This window comes from Balaenoptera borealis, assembly GCF_965194805.1.
Source record: "Balaenoptera borealis genome assembly, chromosome: 10".
In the NCBI taxonomy this organism is placed as follows: domain Eukaryota; kingdom Metazoa; phylum Chordata; class Mammalia; order Artiodactyla; family Balaenopteridae; genus Balaenoptera; species Balaenoptera borealis.
In genome coordinates this window covers 81,426,027-81,441,549 of record NC_138874.1, presented here as the reverse complement: position 1 = coordinate 81,441,549, position 15,523 = coordinate 81,426,027, and positions in this window count along the sequence as shown.

The following is a 15,523-nucleotide window of genomic DNA, read 5'->3' as shown; positions in this document are numbered from 1 at the left end:
CATGTTGCTCTATCCTCTGAGTCATGTTGGCCATGTTGTGTTAGAACAGCCTAAGGACATTTGGGGAAAATTAAAGAGACTATTTCATCTATCTGAGTCATTCAAGCACAGACTTTTTTCCCATAAATTTAAACTCAAGCTAAGGTGCCAAAGTTCATAGAGTTTCGCTTGCCTAAGGGTTCATGTTACATACAAGTTAGTGTAAACCATATCAAAAATACAATTTTCAACTTAAATTCAGCAAACATGAATGTCAAGCTTTTTCTGTATGTAAACGAAGGACCAGAAAATGACCTTAGAAGTATATTCTCCTTAGGTGCAGAATAGAGTGATAGGTTAGTCTCTTCCATTGAAGTATGATGTTTGTCTTTACACACTTGAGTTGTTGGAACCAAGTGTGGGAGCTTACACTTACTCTTTTATATTATATCCCTTAAATTTGACCTTTTCCTCCAGTAGACCAGGATCTTTTTGGATTCTACTCAACTTGGCTTTTTGTCTCCTGTACCTTCTGATAGGCAGGTTCTCTCTGACTGCACATTAGTCACTGGAGAAGAAGTGTAAAACAGGATAGCAAGGAGGACAGGTCCCAGTAATAGGACAAGTGTCAGTGTTAGGGCTCCTCAATTCTCCTACATCTGTACAGCAACTGTTCCCTCCCAGCTCGTTCTTCTTGAATCCCAACTGTCTGAAGAAAAAATTAAGAAAAATAAACCCTCTGTGCAACCAAGAGGGAGAAAGCGAACAGATATTTGTTGAGTGACTGCTACATACTAGGAGCCTACAGGTCTGGAAGCTTTATGCTAATTGATGTTATCTAATATCATCTTTGTTACAACCTAAAGAAAAATGTGTTATTATGGCCACTTTATAGGCAGGGAAACTGAGGCTACGGGAAATGCAATAATTTGCTAAAGCCCACTTGGCAAGTAAGTGAGGGAGCTAGGATTCCAACCTAGGTCACCAGGTGCCATATTGGTCCTCTAACTCCTTTAGTTTCCTCCCTTCAAACCTCATTATCCCTCAAACTCTTCTGAGGGTGTGATCTGCTCAATTTCAAATTCGTCATTGAGTTTTTAGAATTTACCTTGTCCATCCTCCATTCTTGTAGCACTTCTTCCATTCTCCATAATTTCGCAATAGTGTATAAACACCAGTTCAATAATTACATCTGTACTTTCTCTTAGCATCCTGGGACCTATTTCAACTCCGTTAGAAAACTTGGCTCATTTTGAATATTTATGTGCTTTCTAAAGGCCTTAAACCTCTCTTTAGCCATTTTTCTTCTATTTTCCTTGCCTAAAAATCCTTCTCCTTGAAAGAGATAAGTAAAATCAGTGTCAATAGTTCCCTGGTCACTTTATAATCTTTTCCCATTTACCATCTGTCTCCAGCTGAGAGGCTTACACTTTTTTTAAAAAAAAGTGAATCTTTTTTAAAAGAAGTGTATCTTCTTGTTCTAAATACAACTTTAAAGGTTCATTTGAGGACAGAAAATTTCTGGAATATATTTTGGCACTTCAAGTGTGGTATACCCTTTGATCAAACAATATCACTTCAAATGTTGGTCAATGAGATAATCACACATGTGACAAGTTTTCACTTCAAGGATGTTCATTGCAGCATTACGTATAATATTAAAAAATTAGAAACAACTCAAAAGTTCAATAGTATGATATTTGTTAATTAATATGGTAAAGCCATAACATAATAATGATCAGTAATTTAAATTCACTTTGATACTTGATGACAAAAGGTAAGATATACAATGTGTTACTGGATGAAAAAGAACTTGAAAAGCTATTTAGAATAAAATTACATTATTTGTAAAAACATACATAGAAAGAAAACTTGTAGGAGAGATATCAAAATGTTAACTGTGATTATTGATGGGCTATAGGAGTGTGAGATGATTTTGTTTTCCATTTTGCTCTTATGCATATTCAAAATTTTCTATGAAGAACTTGTATTACTTTACAATTAATAAAATTTGTTTTTAAATTTATTTTTAAAAAGAAATTTATTTTTTTTCCCTGAGCTTTAGCTTTTTGAGACTCTTCTTAAGAAGTCCATTATATACCTTTGACATGCATTTTCCTTTCATATTTTCTACCTGCCCTCTAAAAATCAGAACATAGTAAAGAGCTTCCTATCTAACCCCAGAGCTTTCTTTAGCTGCCTTCTCCTTTATTTCTCACATGACTTTAATGTCTGAATTCCCTTAAGAATGTTCCGTCTTGCTAGACCAGCTTACATTTCAGATTCTCAGGTCATGAGATTTCCCTATCTTTCTTTCCCACTTTATTTTTTGGCTTTTTTTAAAAAACACACTTTATCTTTTAGAACAGTTTTATTTCACAGCACAATTGAGAGAAAAGTACAAGAGCATTCCCATATACTCCCTGCCCCCTCACTCAGTCTCCCCCTCCAAAAACGTCCCACAACAGAGTGGTACATTTGTTACAATCAGTGATCTACGCTGACACATCATGATCACCCAAATTCCGTAGCTTGCATTATGTGCACTCTTGGTGTTGTACATTCTATGGGTTTTGACAACTGTATAATGACATGCATACACCATTATAGTATCATACAGAGTAGTTTCATCGGTCTAAAAATCCTCTCTGCTCTGCCTATTCATCCTTCCTTCCCCCAAAACCCCATGGTAATCCCTGATCCTTTAATGATCTCCATAATTTTGGCTTTTCCAGAATGTAATACAGTTGGAATCATACAATATGTAGCCTTTCAGATTGGTTTCTCTCACTTAGAAATATGAAATTGAGGTTCCTCCATGTTTTTTCATGGCTTTCTAGCTCATTTCTTTTTGGTGCTGAATAATATTCTATTGTCTGAATGTACCACAGTTTATTTATCCATTCACTTACTGAAGGGTATCTTTGTGCTTCCAAGTTTTGGTAATTATGAATAAAGCTGCTGTAAACATCCAGTTCAGGTTTTTGTGTGGACATAAGTTTTCAGTTTATTTGGGTAAACATCAAGGGTCATGAGTATGTTGAGTTTTGTAAGAAACAGCCAATCTATCTTCCCAAGTGGCTGTACCATTTTGCATTCTCACTAGCACTTAGTTCTTTTTTTTTAATTTAATTTTATTTATTTATTTATTTTTGGCTGTGTTGGGTCTTCGTTTCTGTGCGAGGGCTTTCTCAGTTGCGGCGAGCGGGGGCCACTCTTCATCGCGGTGCGCAGGCCTCTCACTGTCGCGGCCTCTTTTGTTGTGGAGCACAGGCTCCAGACGCTCAGGCTCAGTAGTTGTGGCACATGGGCTTAGCTGCTCTGCGGCATGTGGAATCTTCCCGGACCAGGGCTCGAACCCGTGTCCCCTGCATTGGCAGGCAGATTCTCAACCACTACGCCACCAGGGAAGCCCTAGCAGTTAGTTCTTGTTGCTCTACATCCTCATCAGCATTTGGTGTTGTCAGTGTTTTGGATTTTGACCATTTTAAAAGGTGTGTAGTGGTATCTCATTATTATTTTATTTGCAATTCCTAATGAAATATGATGTTGAGCATCTTTTCATGTACTTAATTGCCATCTTTATAAATTCTTTGGTGGAGTGTCTATTCAGGTCTTTTGTTCATTCTTTAATCAGGTTGTTTGTTCTCTTATTGTTGAGTTTTATGAGTTTTTGGTATATTTAGTTAACAGTCCTTTATCAGATATGTCTTTTGCAAATATTTTCTTCCAGTGTCTATGACTTGTCTTCCCATTCTCTGGATAGTGTTTTTGCAGAGCAGAAGTTTTAAAATTTTAATGAAGTCCATCTTACCAATGATTTCTTTCATGGATTGTGCCTTTGGTGTTGTACTGAAATACCATCACCATCCCCAAGATTATCTAGATTTCTCCTCTAAAATCTAGGGGTTTTATAATTTTACATCTGACATTTAGGTCTATGATCTATTTGGAATTAAAATTTGTGAAGGGTGTAAAGTCTGTATACCGATTCACTTTTTTTTGCTAGGTGGATGTCCAATTGTTCTAGCACCAGTTGTTGAAAAGACCATCTTTTCTTTATTGTATTACTTTTGTTCCCTTGTCAAAGGTTAGTTAACTATATTTATGTGGGTCTGTTTCCTCTCTGTGGATAATTCAACCTGGAAATAGCTTTCACTTTCTTTAGTTTTACTTTCTTTGAAGCTGAAACTAAGCTTCAAAACTAAGGTCACAAATGTATTCAATTCTCTAATTTTGGCTAATTTAATCAGATATCCAGATAGGAGAGGTTTTCTGTTGCTACTACATTTCATTCTGTGCTGATTCAGTTATCTTTGTCAGGAATACACTTTTATGTCCTCTGTCTTGTAAGTGGGAATTCTAGAACTTATTCACTAATCATTATTTCTATACTTTCCCATTTTCTCTAATTCCCCACCATCAGATTTATGCATTTCTTCTAGGTATACAAACATTTATAATTTACCATCTTTGTATCAGCACCAACATCTTTCAGAGACTGAGAGAGGCCCAAGCCATTAAAGTTTTTTTGAAGTTAACAGATTATTTAAAAGTGATAAAAAATCAGAATACAGTGTTAAAAATCATGGTATATTTTAACTAATTATGTATTTTTAAATACAGTTTTTCATAGAGAAAAAACAATTCAATTTAATTACTAAATAATAATTATAAGATTTTATTTAAAATATTAATTCCTATCATGATACTCAGTTTGTCTGCCTAGTCGCGAGGATTGTGGGATCTTAGTTCCCGGAGCAGGGATCCAACCCGGGCCCCCTGCAGTGGAAGCGCGGAGTCCTAACTGCTGGACCGCCAGGGAAGTCCCCTCCTTATCCTCCTTTACTAAGATAATAATTTTTTTTTCAGCACTGAAATGAGACCAGCTGAACATTTAGATTTCCTGGCAGTAAGGGGTGGTCTATGACAGTGCCCTATTCAGTGGAGATAGCAGCCAGCCCTGGGGGAAGGAGTCCCCTTCTAAATAAAACAAGCAGCAACCTTTGCAACTGGCCTGCAACAATCCTCATCAGACCGATGCTTTTGAAAAAGGAATATCCTTCTTCTATTATCGCATTTTGGTTGTGAATTCCATTTAATAAAATAGTATTGATTATTGATATTTATCATATTAGGCTTGCGTCTTTATGTTAAGAACTCAAATGCACTGTCTTTATGTCCCTTGTTCTGTGCCTTAGCAGATGAACATCTGCAGTGGGAGTACGGTTCTAACTCTATTTGTTTTCATTCGATAAATGCTTCCCAGTGATTTCTTTCTGTGGTGACTTCCTAGAGTTTCTTCCACTGATAACCTCCTTCTCCATGAGTGACCCTTAAAGTTCTCCACACCACCATCCTCAGCCTAGATTTATCCTGTAACACAGAAGATATAATGACCAGAATCTTCTTTCTCTTCTTTTTTCCCCCCTTCTCTCCTTTTCTTTTAAAACTCTTCTCTTGAATTTCCCTGTTAAAAATTTTTTTCCTTTCTTCTTCTATTTCTGGTATTCATTTATAGCAGTCACCATATCCCTGGCATAATCCAGGGAAAACTATCCTAAGCTCAGATGTCTCAACCCAGCACCCAACTCCCATCTGTTATGCACTGGCTGCAATGGCTCTTACAGCTAGTTCTTCTTTCTCCACCAGGTTCTACTTGGCTGGTGCCCACACTCTGTCCTCTGCCTCCTGTACTTTCTGGGATGTCTCCTTGAGAGTCACTGGCAGCCCTCTGCCCCTTCTAGTCACCTTGAGTAGCCATGATGCCTCCTTTCCACCATACCCTTCCCTCTCACATAGACAAAATTTATTTTTTCCTTAAACTCTCTTTATGGTTGGCTTTGCAGACATATTATTCCCAGAGAAGTTAAAAGACTCCTAATACCACAAAGTTACTGGAAAAACCACAAGTAGAATTTCCAATCTAGAACGTTTGAATAGATGACATGAAACCAAACTTAACATTGCTACTGATTCAAATTCATGTCTGTGCAAAGCTAGGCAATTATTTATGTTGGGAAGCTGACAGAGCAATGTTAGGACATGCTATCTGGTGAGTGGCCTCTCTTGTTTGGTTGCAAGTTTCCACTTCCTGACAAGTCTTGTTTTGCTGCCCAGCTGGTACAAATACACAGCAGGGAGCCAGGATAAGCAGAAAGCCAGCACATACAGGAAAATATAACTCATCTTACAGGTGGTGTTAGTTTTTCAGACACCTACTCACTTTTTCCTCTTTGCAACTAGGTTAGAACCTATTTGTCAACCTATTGGAGAGTTGACCACCAGCCAGATTGCAATTCCGATCCAATTTGCAGAGAGTAAGTCTTGATTACTTGCACGTAGGGAAGATGTCTATTTTAGCTTCTCAAGGACACACATAGTTTGTTGTCTAATTTATGTAAAGGAAGTCACTAAGATTGGACTTAATAGAAAGCATCCTGGGTGGTTGCCCCTGAGTAGTGCCAAGCTGTGACCCACACTTACGACATATACCCTGCCCAGGGCCAGTCATGCATCTGCTACCAGCAATAAAGATATCAAGGCTCTGATTTAGGTAATGCATATCTTCAGTCTTCAGTTCATCAACTCTGGGCTCAGTTTCTTCATCTGTGAAATGAGAATATTACCACCTATCTTGCAAGATTGTGCTAAAAATTAAATTATTTCAAGGCATACGTTAGATGTACAACAGAAATTCTATTCATTATTTATGGAATATTTATTGAGCATCTACAGGGAGCCAGACACTATACTAGGGATGGAGTCTCCGCTCTTAGAATGCTTATAGTTAATCTAGAGGAGGAGACAAAAATTTTACAGATAATCTTACAAATAATGCTATAATTACAATAAAAATTAAGAAAATAAACAGGACACTATGTTAGTTCCTGCCATCACTTAACCCTACGCGTGGTACAATACTGGAAATCAGCAGTTTTTAATATAAGCAAGAAAGAAAACATTTTAGCATTCATTTCTTAGTAGAAAATTGGAGATATTACATAATGGGTTTTATGATATACACTAGAAAAGTTGAAAGTGTTGTCCCATAGATAATAATTTGTTTTGCCTTAATCTTCTCAAAAAGGAAATGAAAATCAATCCAATTCAAATGAAACAAGCAAAGCAACTAACTCAACAGCAAATCAATCAACCAACAAACATAAAATAATTAAAAAGCAAGAGGTTTCTAATGTTACAGAAATTGATTGCAGTGACACATTTCAAAATAAAATAATAATAATGAGAGTAGCTGATATTTATTCAGTTCTTCTCATGCCCTAGTCCTGTGCTAACTGCTTTCATGGACGCCCTCATTTATTCTTCATAACTCTTCCAGATATGCAGTGGAATATTCACATTTTACAGATGAAGGAATTAAGAGTTAGAAAATAACCTGCCAGGAGTCTCACTGTACAAAAAAGACTGAGTTGGGTCTCCAGTAAAGATCCCTGTGACCAAAAAACCTTGTGCTATTAACCATCACACAATAAAGCATTTATCTAAAAATAAAATGATTGATGAACCAATTTTGGAAAGAATTAGACTCTCAGACCATCCATGAATAAATTCCAGGTAGGTAAAATATCTAAATAAAAAATACAAAACTCCATGAAAAGATAAAATGTAGAAAGTATTTTTATATTATTAAGGGTGGAAAAGCCTTTTCTAAGTATGGCATCAGCCCATAAATTATAAAAGAAAGTAAAGACTGATAGGACTAATTTAAAATGTTGTTAGGGCAAAAGAAAACACAAACAAAGTTAAAAAGGAAACAACAACTGAGAAAAAAATTTGTAATCTAGGTAACAAAGAGTAGAGGTCTATAAAGAAACCAATAAACCAAGTAAAGAAAACAAGTGGAAAAATAAATAGATTAATAATATGAATATACCTGTCATGGTAAGATTAACTTTACTGATAATTAAATAGCAAATCAAAACGGTAATTATTATTTCTTAAATATTTTCAAATTTAAAAAATTCAGTCAAATGTCAAACACAAATAAATACCAACAATTTGTCAAATATTAAAATAGCTATTATAATTTTAACTGTTTCATTTCTTAATCTCTTTTAGTTCTAAGATGTATCCTAACAAATATTTCCACATCTGTGCAAAAATTCAGGTATGAAACTTAAATATTACATTTCATGAAATAGAGAAAAATAGAAAAAACTAACTACTGTCCATGTTATTTAGTGGAAACAGGTCCTTCAGGAAGAATGCAGGTGTTACCGTATGATGGACTTTGCAGTTATTAAAAAAATGTTGACCTATATATTCTGATAAGAAGGGTATGATTTGTTACAAAATAGAAAAGCACATTGTTGAACAGTATTATTTCATTTGTTTTATAAAACTGTATCTCTGTATACACAGAAAAATAGCTGAGACATAAGTACTCAAATATTAGTAATAGTTACCTCTAGGAAATAGAAAGAAGAAGCTTCAGTATCTACTTTTGTATTGTTTAAATTTTCAACACACACACACACACACACACACACACACACACACACACACATACACGTATTTCTTCAAAAGTTTGAGACAAGTCAGAAATAAAAGACCACGTCTCTAATTCTTCATCTTCATCAACTCCCAAAGGAAATCCCAGTTCTTGTGAGCAGCTCCCAAATTTTAACTGCCAAGCCTGAGACAGAAGAGTTGTGCCTTTTTAAGTAGATAATGTTGTTCATTAAAAGACAACAGAATTTGATCAACTTTGGGCTGGAGGGTCGTCAGCTGGGATAGGAGGTTCTGACAACAGAGGGGCTATCATTCACGCTGGCCACAGGGGCACTCATGGGATTCCTAAACGGAAGTCATTAAAAAATATCTCATCATTAAGTTCAAGATGTTAAAAGTAGTCTATGAAATGGCAAAAGTTAATGGAATTTGGTTGGAATGAATGCTGAAGAGAGATGATTAATAAGTGAATCCTTCCTTCCTTCCTTTCTTTCTTATCAATTGAACAAAATTTAAATACTTGCTTAATCTTGCAAGAAAATATCTGAGGTGTGCTCGGACACACAAATGATCACGGCGATATTTCCTTAAAGTTTTCTTGAGTCATCCCTCTCACCCTCAAAGTCTGTTTTCAAAAGTCTCCTTTTACTTACTTTCCATTGCTCTCCAGTTGTTCCGGCCTCCAGCATGATGTTTTCCTTCCTCCCTGCCTGTCTTCTTTCCTTCCTTTATTACTAAATGTGAATTTCACCTTACTTTTAATTATATAAGTAATTCCTATAGAATTTACATGATATAAATTCAAATAATTCAGATAATCAGAATGTCCCTTTGGAAAAAAAAGTCCCCTTGAACACTGATCCCTAGTCTCACTCCCATTCCCAGAGGTAACCACTATTATTAGTTGACATGTATCCCTCCATATCTTTTCTTCTACAATTACTAGGTTGGATCATATAAAATTGTTTTTTTTTTTTTTTTTTTTGTAGGACACAGATGGTTGAATATCAGCAATTTTATATGATGTATCCTTCTCTCTCTCTCTCTTTCTCTAGATATATGTATATATACACACACACATATAGACACACACGGAGGTGTAGAGTAATATTTTGTGGATTAAAAAAACATTAATAGAATCATTTCATATTATACATATTTTATTGCAATTTTTTCACATAGATCCTGGAGATCTTCTAGGTCCATGCATGTAGATCTACCCTATTCTTTTTAACTGCAGGTAGAATTCTTTAGTATAGATCATTTATTTACCTTTTCCATTCCTCTCTCTCTCGCTCTAACTTACCTATTTATTTGTTGCCATCATAAATCCTGTAATACCTGCACATGCCTCTTTGCTTATGTGAGAATATTAAACATTTTATTTTCGAAAGCAAATGTTTATGTAAGGAAACAAGTTAGAAATAAGTTAGGTATTATTCCAAGAGAATCAGTGCATAGCATGGGGTTAGAGTAGTCAATATTGGGTCCACTCTTTTATTTTTCCAACTGGAAAATTGGAGATTTAAGCTTGAGATAGTGGTGGTAAGGTGAGTGATACTTTGAAATTCTCTTTGTCTAAGAGTGTCCTATCTGGGTTCAACATTTTTCAGTCTGGCTTTGAGGGTCTTCCAGTTCTGTGTGTCTCCTCTGCTATTTGGCCCTGAGGAAGTTCTCCTTGAGGTCACAAGTGGGTCATCCTTTTTATAGTAAACACAGAAACAGAATTTCAACAGCCAGATTCTGTGCTTCTTAATTTACTAATCTGTTCCATGGCGCCATGGGGTTTAAAAGATGTAATTGTGTGGCTCCAGACTTGTTTACTACCAATGTGCCCCCCTCTTTGTAGTTTTCCTAACTATGGGCCTCAGAACTTAAAAGATTTCCTTTTGGCCCCCAAATAGCATTTATTAATCAATACATTTTATTTTGTAAGTATTTACCACAGATGGAGAAATAGATCCGTCATCTGAGCCGCATGAGGGTACAAGTGTGGCTGCACTGAGTTACTATGATTCAAGGTGAGGAAATCTAATATTTGAGTCTGTCTCAGACCCTTTTTGAAGGTTGATGTATCATTTCATTAAGCTATTCGAGAGACTGAGAAAAGATTTGGGCCTCCTTACTACTCATATAAGATGAATAAAAGCCAGGGAGGGGCGGGGGGGAGGATTCACAATGTCTAGTATAGAATCTCACTCAAAGAAATAGTCTGCCAAATGAAAGTGATTTGAAGCGTTTCAAATGTTTATTAGAACTTCCTGTAGAACATCTATGAGGACTCGATTTATATCCTGTGGTAAAATTCTCATTTCCCATTCCTTCATAAAATTCTTGTTTCTCATCTCTCTTGCTCTCAAGATCTCTGTCAACCTATCACTACCATGGAGATTCTCTGTTTACCTTTCAATTTCATTTCAATAAAAACTTCCTCCAAACCCAGCCTTGCATGGTTCTTGACTTCCTGCCCTGCATCTCTCTCTTTCATTTATTTTTTACCCTAAAAGTTGCCCTCCTTCCCCTGTTACCTGATCATCTCAGACTTCTAAGGTAAGAAATCATTGATTTAGAAGATTCTCAGGGTGGAAGAGAGGAAGATGCAGGGAGCAGAGAGAAAGATGGCTCCTCCATCTCTCCTGGAAGTTGTGGTTTTAGGAGAAGAAGCTGGGGCATGTGAGGCTGTAGTGATTCTTTAATTTTTAGTACCTGTAAATAACGTGTGTAATACACTTTTTGACTATTTTCTTGGCGCTTTGGGGGAAACAAACAGAATTCTATGTGTATTCTCTGGAAGGTACATAACCATTTCCTCTTTCTTGATCTGCCAAAGAAGAAATACTGTGTGTTTCCTAGGAGTGCAGGGCCAACCTACTTCTGCAAAGGACTTTGGGTTCCTTATTGGGGGCAAGAAGAAGAGAATGAAAGGACTAGTGACTGTGGAAGCGTAAGCTTCTGGGCACAGATTGATGAGAAACTGAAGGATGGTTTGGGGTCACTGCTGGTATTTCTCTTACCCTTGCCTCTGCTCCCTCTGAAGTCCTAGGAGAGAACTGTTGGAACATGCGAAAACAATATTAAAACTTTTATTCTTAGTAACTTTTTCATCTCAGCCTTTTTAGTTTCTGTTTTGGTGTGTGTTTTCTAGTGTACGTAATATATAGTAATAAAATGGTATACAAATATAATAACTAAATATGTTCATGTATGTATACTAGGGGTGCTTGCTCAAATGTTTTTACCCATAGAGGCACACTGTCAAAAAGTGCACTTGTCCATTGATTCATTATTGAATTCCTGCTGTGTGTCCGTATTTCCTAGGTAATGGGGATGCAACAGTGAACAAAGTTTGAGAATTATTGCTTTGTAGGGATGGTCCAACCACCCTTCCATCAGTAATACTGATTAATAGTTCAAGCAATAACTAACGAGACTCTTGCTTTCAACTACTTTTGATAGATGAACTAGAAACAGAGTCAACCCCAAACTGCATGAAAACTGTTAGAAAATGTGAGTGAAATCTCCATGAGAGAAAGCATCTAAGTCTAAACATTTGGATTTGAACAGTGTAAATAGAGGATCACTTCCCTTCCCAGAAGAAAGAGAAACCTAAGAGTAAAGGGAGGGAAAATGCTCAGAGATGTTCTAAAGGATGTAAGCTTTTGGACTGCAAAGTGGGGAAAAAATCTTCCTTCTAAATCTCCTTTGGCATCCATATCAAAGCACAAAGCAAATTTATATAAATTATTCTGTCAAATTACACTTGGTGTAGGCATACTAAACAAGAGAAACAGGATTAAGCTCTTTCCATCCTCCATCTCAATACCAGGTCGCTATTATTATTCCAGTTCTCTAGAAGAGAGCACTGAGATTCAGTTAAACAAATTTCCCAAGACCCCGGCAACTAATTAGGGAAGGTGCATTTACACCCAAGTCTGATGCCATCTCTTACTCATTATGCCGTTATCACCCAAGGCACAGGGAAAAGCTGGAGGGATTAGAACAGAGATGGAGAAGGAAATTCAGAAGAGGCAAAATCAAGGAGTATTGTGATTCCTAATCCTTTTCCTCCTGAGATGTCCTCTTCCTTTCTTGTTTTGGTCCTTCTTGTTTTTGGTCCTTACATAAGAATAGAATTCAAAGAGTACTAGGAATATTCACAATTAAGTTCGTGGTTAGCACGCCATAAAATTCATAAGGATACTGTATGGTGAGGGGAGGATTTTGGGGGGCCTGTGGACGTGCTGTTCTGGTACAAATGATGGGCTTTTTGGAGTTAGGCTTGCATTGGAATCTTCATTCTGCTACTTACTGATTATACAAGTCAGAGACCTTCCTTTACCATCTCTGAACCTGAGTTTCCACATCTCTGAGATGGAGCTAATTTCACTTACCTTACAGAGCCGTTGATAATGTGTGCAACTTGGCCCACATCAGAGCTCTTTTCTTTTTCCCCGGGGAAGCCAATCCATCTGCTTTACTACTGGAGTGAATAAGCAGCCATAGTCCTACAAATAAGATCTGTTTTACTGCAGTCAGAAACAAGTAGCCTGTCATAAAATCTTGTAAGCTTTGTCCTAAGCACCCGGGTGTATTATCTCTAATACTTGCAGGAGCCCTCTCAAGTAGTGCTGTTATTTCTGTTTTAGAGGTAAGAAAAGTGAAACTCAGAGAAGTTCTGATTGAACACTGGAAAATGGCAGAGCTAAGAGTAATACTTTTGCACAAATTCCGCTCGCGTTCACCAGCCCTAGTCCTGTGGCTACAGTGACGGGAGGGGCAAGGACATTAACTTTTAACTGTCTAGTCAGAGAAAAGAAGCAAGCGTGTTTCCTGATATTCTAAACCAGACCTTATTTTTTAGGGGAGCCAAAGAACGTGATAAGCCTTTACTCTCGTTCTGTGGGAAGACTATCCTCAAACTGTGGAGGCAGAGGAAGGAAGGGGTGGCAGGAAGGAATGAAGCAGAAGCATTACACATTTCCCTTTTAGCTCTGAATCAAATTCTCTGAAACAGGACCACTTGGAAGCACGATGACTCAGGCAAGATGTCATCCTGACACTTCCTTATTGTTTGACTACATTTTAACATATCTTGGTAGAGAATGCAGTCCTGTTCAGGAGGAGAGCACTGAGTCCCCCCAGACACATCAATTACCAAAATGAAAGCTGAAGAATTAAAGCGATCATATAAAACTCTTTCAAAAAGAGGCAGTCTATGATATTGATTAATAGTAAGAGAAATCTCTTACTATTGGTAAGAGATAGTGTTGGATAGACTAGCATTCAGCACAGCTTTGCAATTTACTAGCTCTGTGACCATGGGAACTTGTGTTCCTGAATTCCTGTTCCTTCAACTAGAAAATGGTAGCAGACATTCATTCAGTGATTATTGAGCAACAACTATATGCCATGCACTATTTTAGACATGAGGGATATAGTAAAGAACAAAGCAAACAGAAACACTTGCCTCTCAGAGCTTACATTCAAGGCAAGGGAGGGAAATAATAAGTAAGATCTATAAATAAAAATACATTAGATAGTGCTAAGAAGAAAAAGTAAAGCAGGAAAGGAAGATGTGAATTGTGTGGCAATGGTTGTAAATAAAGAAAAAAAATGGTCCAAATACAGAGCCCTACAATGTGCCACTATGTACAAGTATGAAAGAGAAAGTACCAGCAAAAGAGATTGAAAGGGATTAGCTAGCCATGTAAGAGCGTAACTAGGTGAGCGTGGTTCCTGGGAACAAAATGAGGATGGATCTCAAGGCAGAAAGAACGATGCTGAGTCAGTAAGTAAGCGAGACGAGGATGGAGAAATGACCCCTGGATTTAGCAACATAGCAATCACTGGTGTCCTTCAGAAAAACTGTTGGTGGTGGAGTGCTGGGGACAAAAACCTACTTGGAGTGAGTGTAAGAGAGAAAGGAAGGAGAGAAAAAAGGAGAGTGTGTCCAGATAACTCTTTCAAGGTGGTGTGCTGCAAAGGGAAGGAGAGAAGGAAATGTGACGCTGATGAAGCCAGAGCAGCATCAGGATATGGGTTTATTTCTTTATTATTCTCTTAAAAACATTTTAAAAGTTTTTATATTTTTTATTTTTTTTTAATTTTTATTGAAATATTGTTGATTTACAATGTTGTGTTAATTCCTGCTGTACAGCAAATTGACTCAGTTATACATATATCTTCTTTTTCATATTCTTTTCCATTATGGTTTATCATAAGATATTGAATATAGTTCCCTGTGCTATACAGTAGGACCTTGTTGTTTATCCATTTCTTCATTATTTTGATGAGGGAAAAAATTCCTAAACAGATTTGTATGCTGGTGGAAAAGATCCTTAGAGTAGGAAAAACCTTTGAGATTTCCAAATAATGAGGGCTGGGATAATAATAATAATGACCCTGAAATTGTAAGTGAGCTTTTCTATCAAATACCTACTGTGAGGCAGTCAGGTTCTATATCAGGCCCTTTGTATTTACTATCACCCTCTAAATCAACCCTGTTTTACTGACAAGGAAACTGGAGCTTGACGAGATAGTTATCATGCTTTATATAGAAGAGGATTCTCAAACTCCAGTGTGCTTGCAAATCACTTGGGGAATCTTACTAAAATGCAGATTTTGATTCAGTAGGTCTGGGCTGGGTCTTGAGATTCGGCATTTCTAACACACTCCCAGGTGATGCTGATACTGCTGGGGCCAGAAGCACACCGTGAGTAATGAGAGCCTGGAACAGATGGTGGGGATAGTACTGAATTCCCGGCTAGTCTGATGAAAAACCCAAGTTCTTTCTACTGGGCTGTGTATCCTCCCATGTTCCTGGTTGGGCCACAGATTAGCAAACCAAAGGAAAAGAGAAATCCAGAGGAGCAATGGAGGAAGGAAAACAACCATCTCTTCTGCTCTCTTGCTGGAAGAAAGCTGAGGAAGGTGAGTCAAGGCAAGTTTGTAGCACAAAGCATATGCTTATTATCAGCCCGTCTGAAACACCAAGATTCTCCTACTGAGCCATCACAGAGTGTCTGGGCCAGCCTTGCCTTTCTAGTCACCATGAGAGTTGGTTCACACC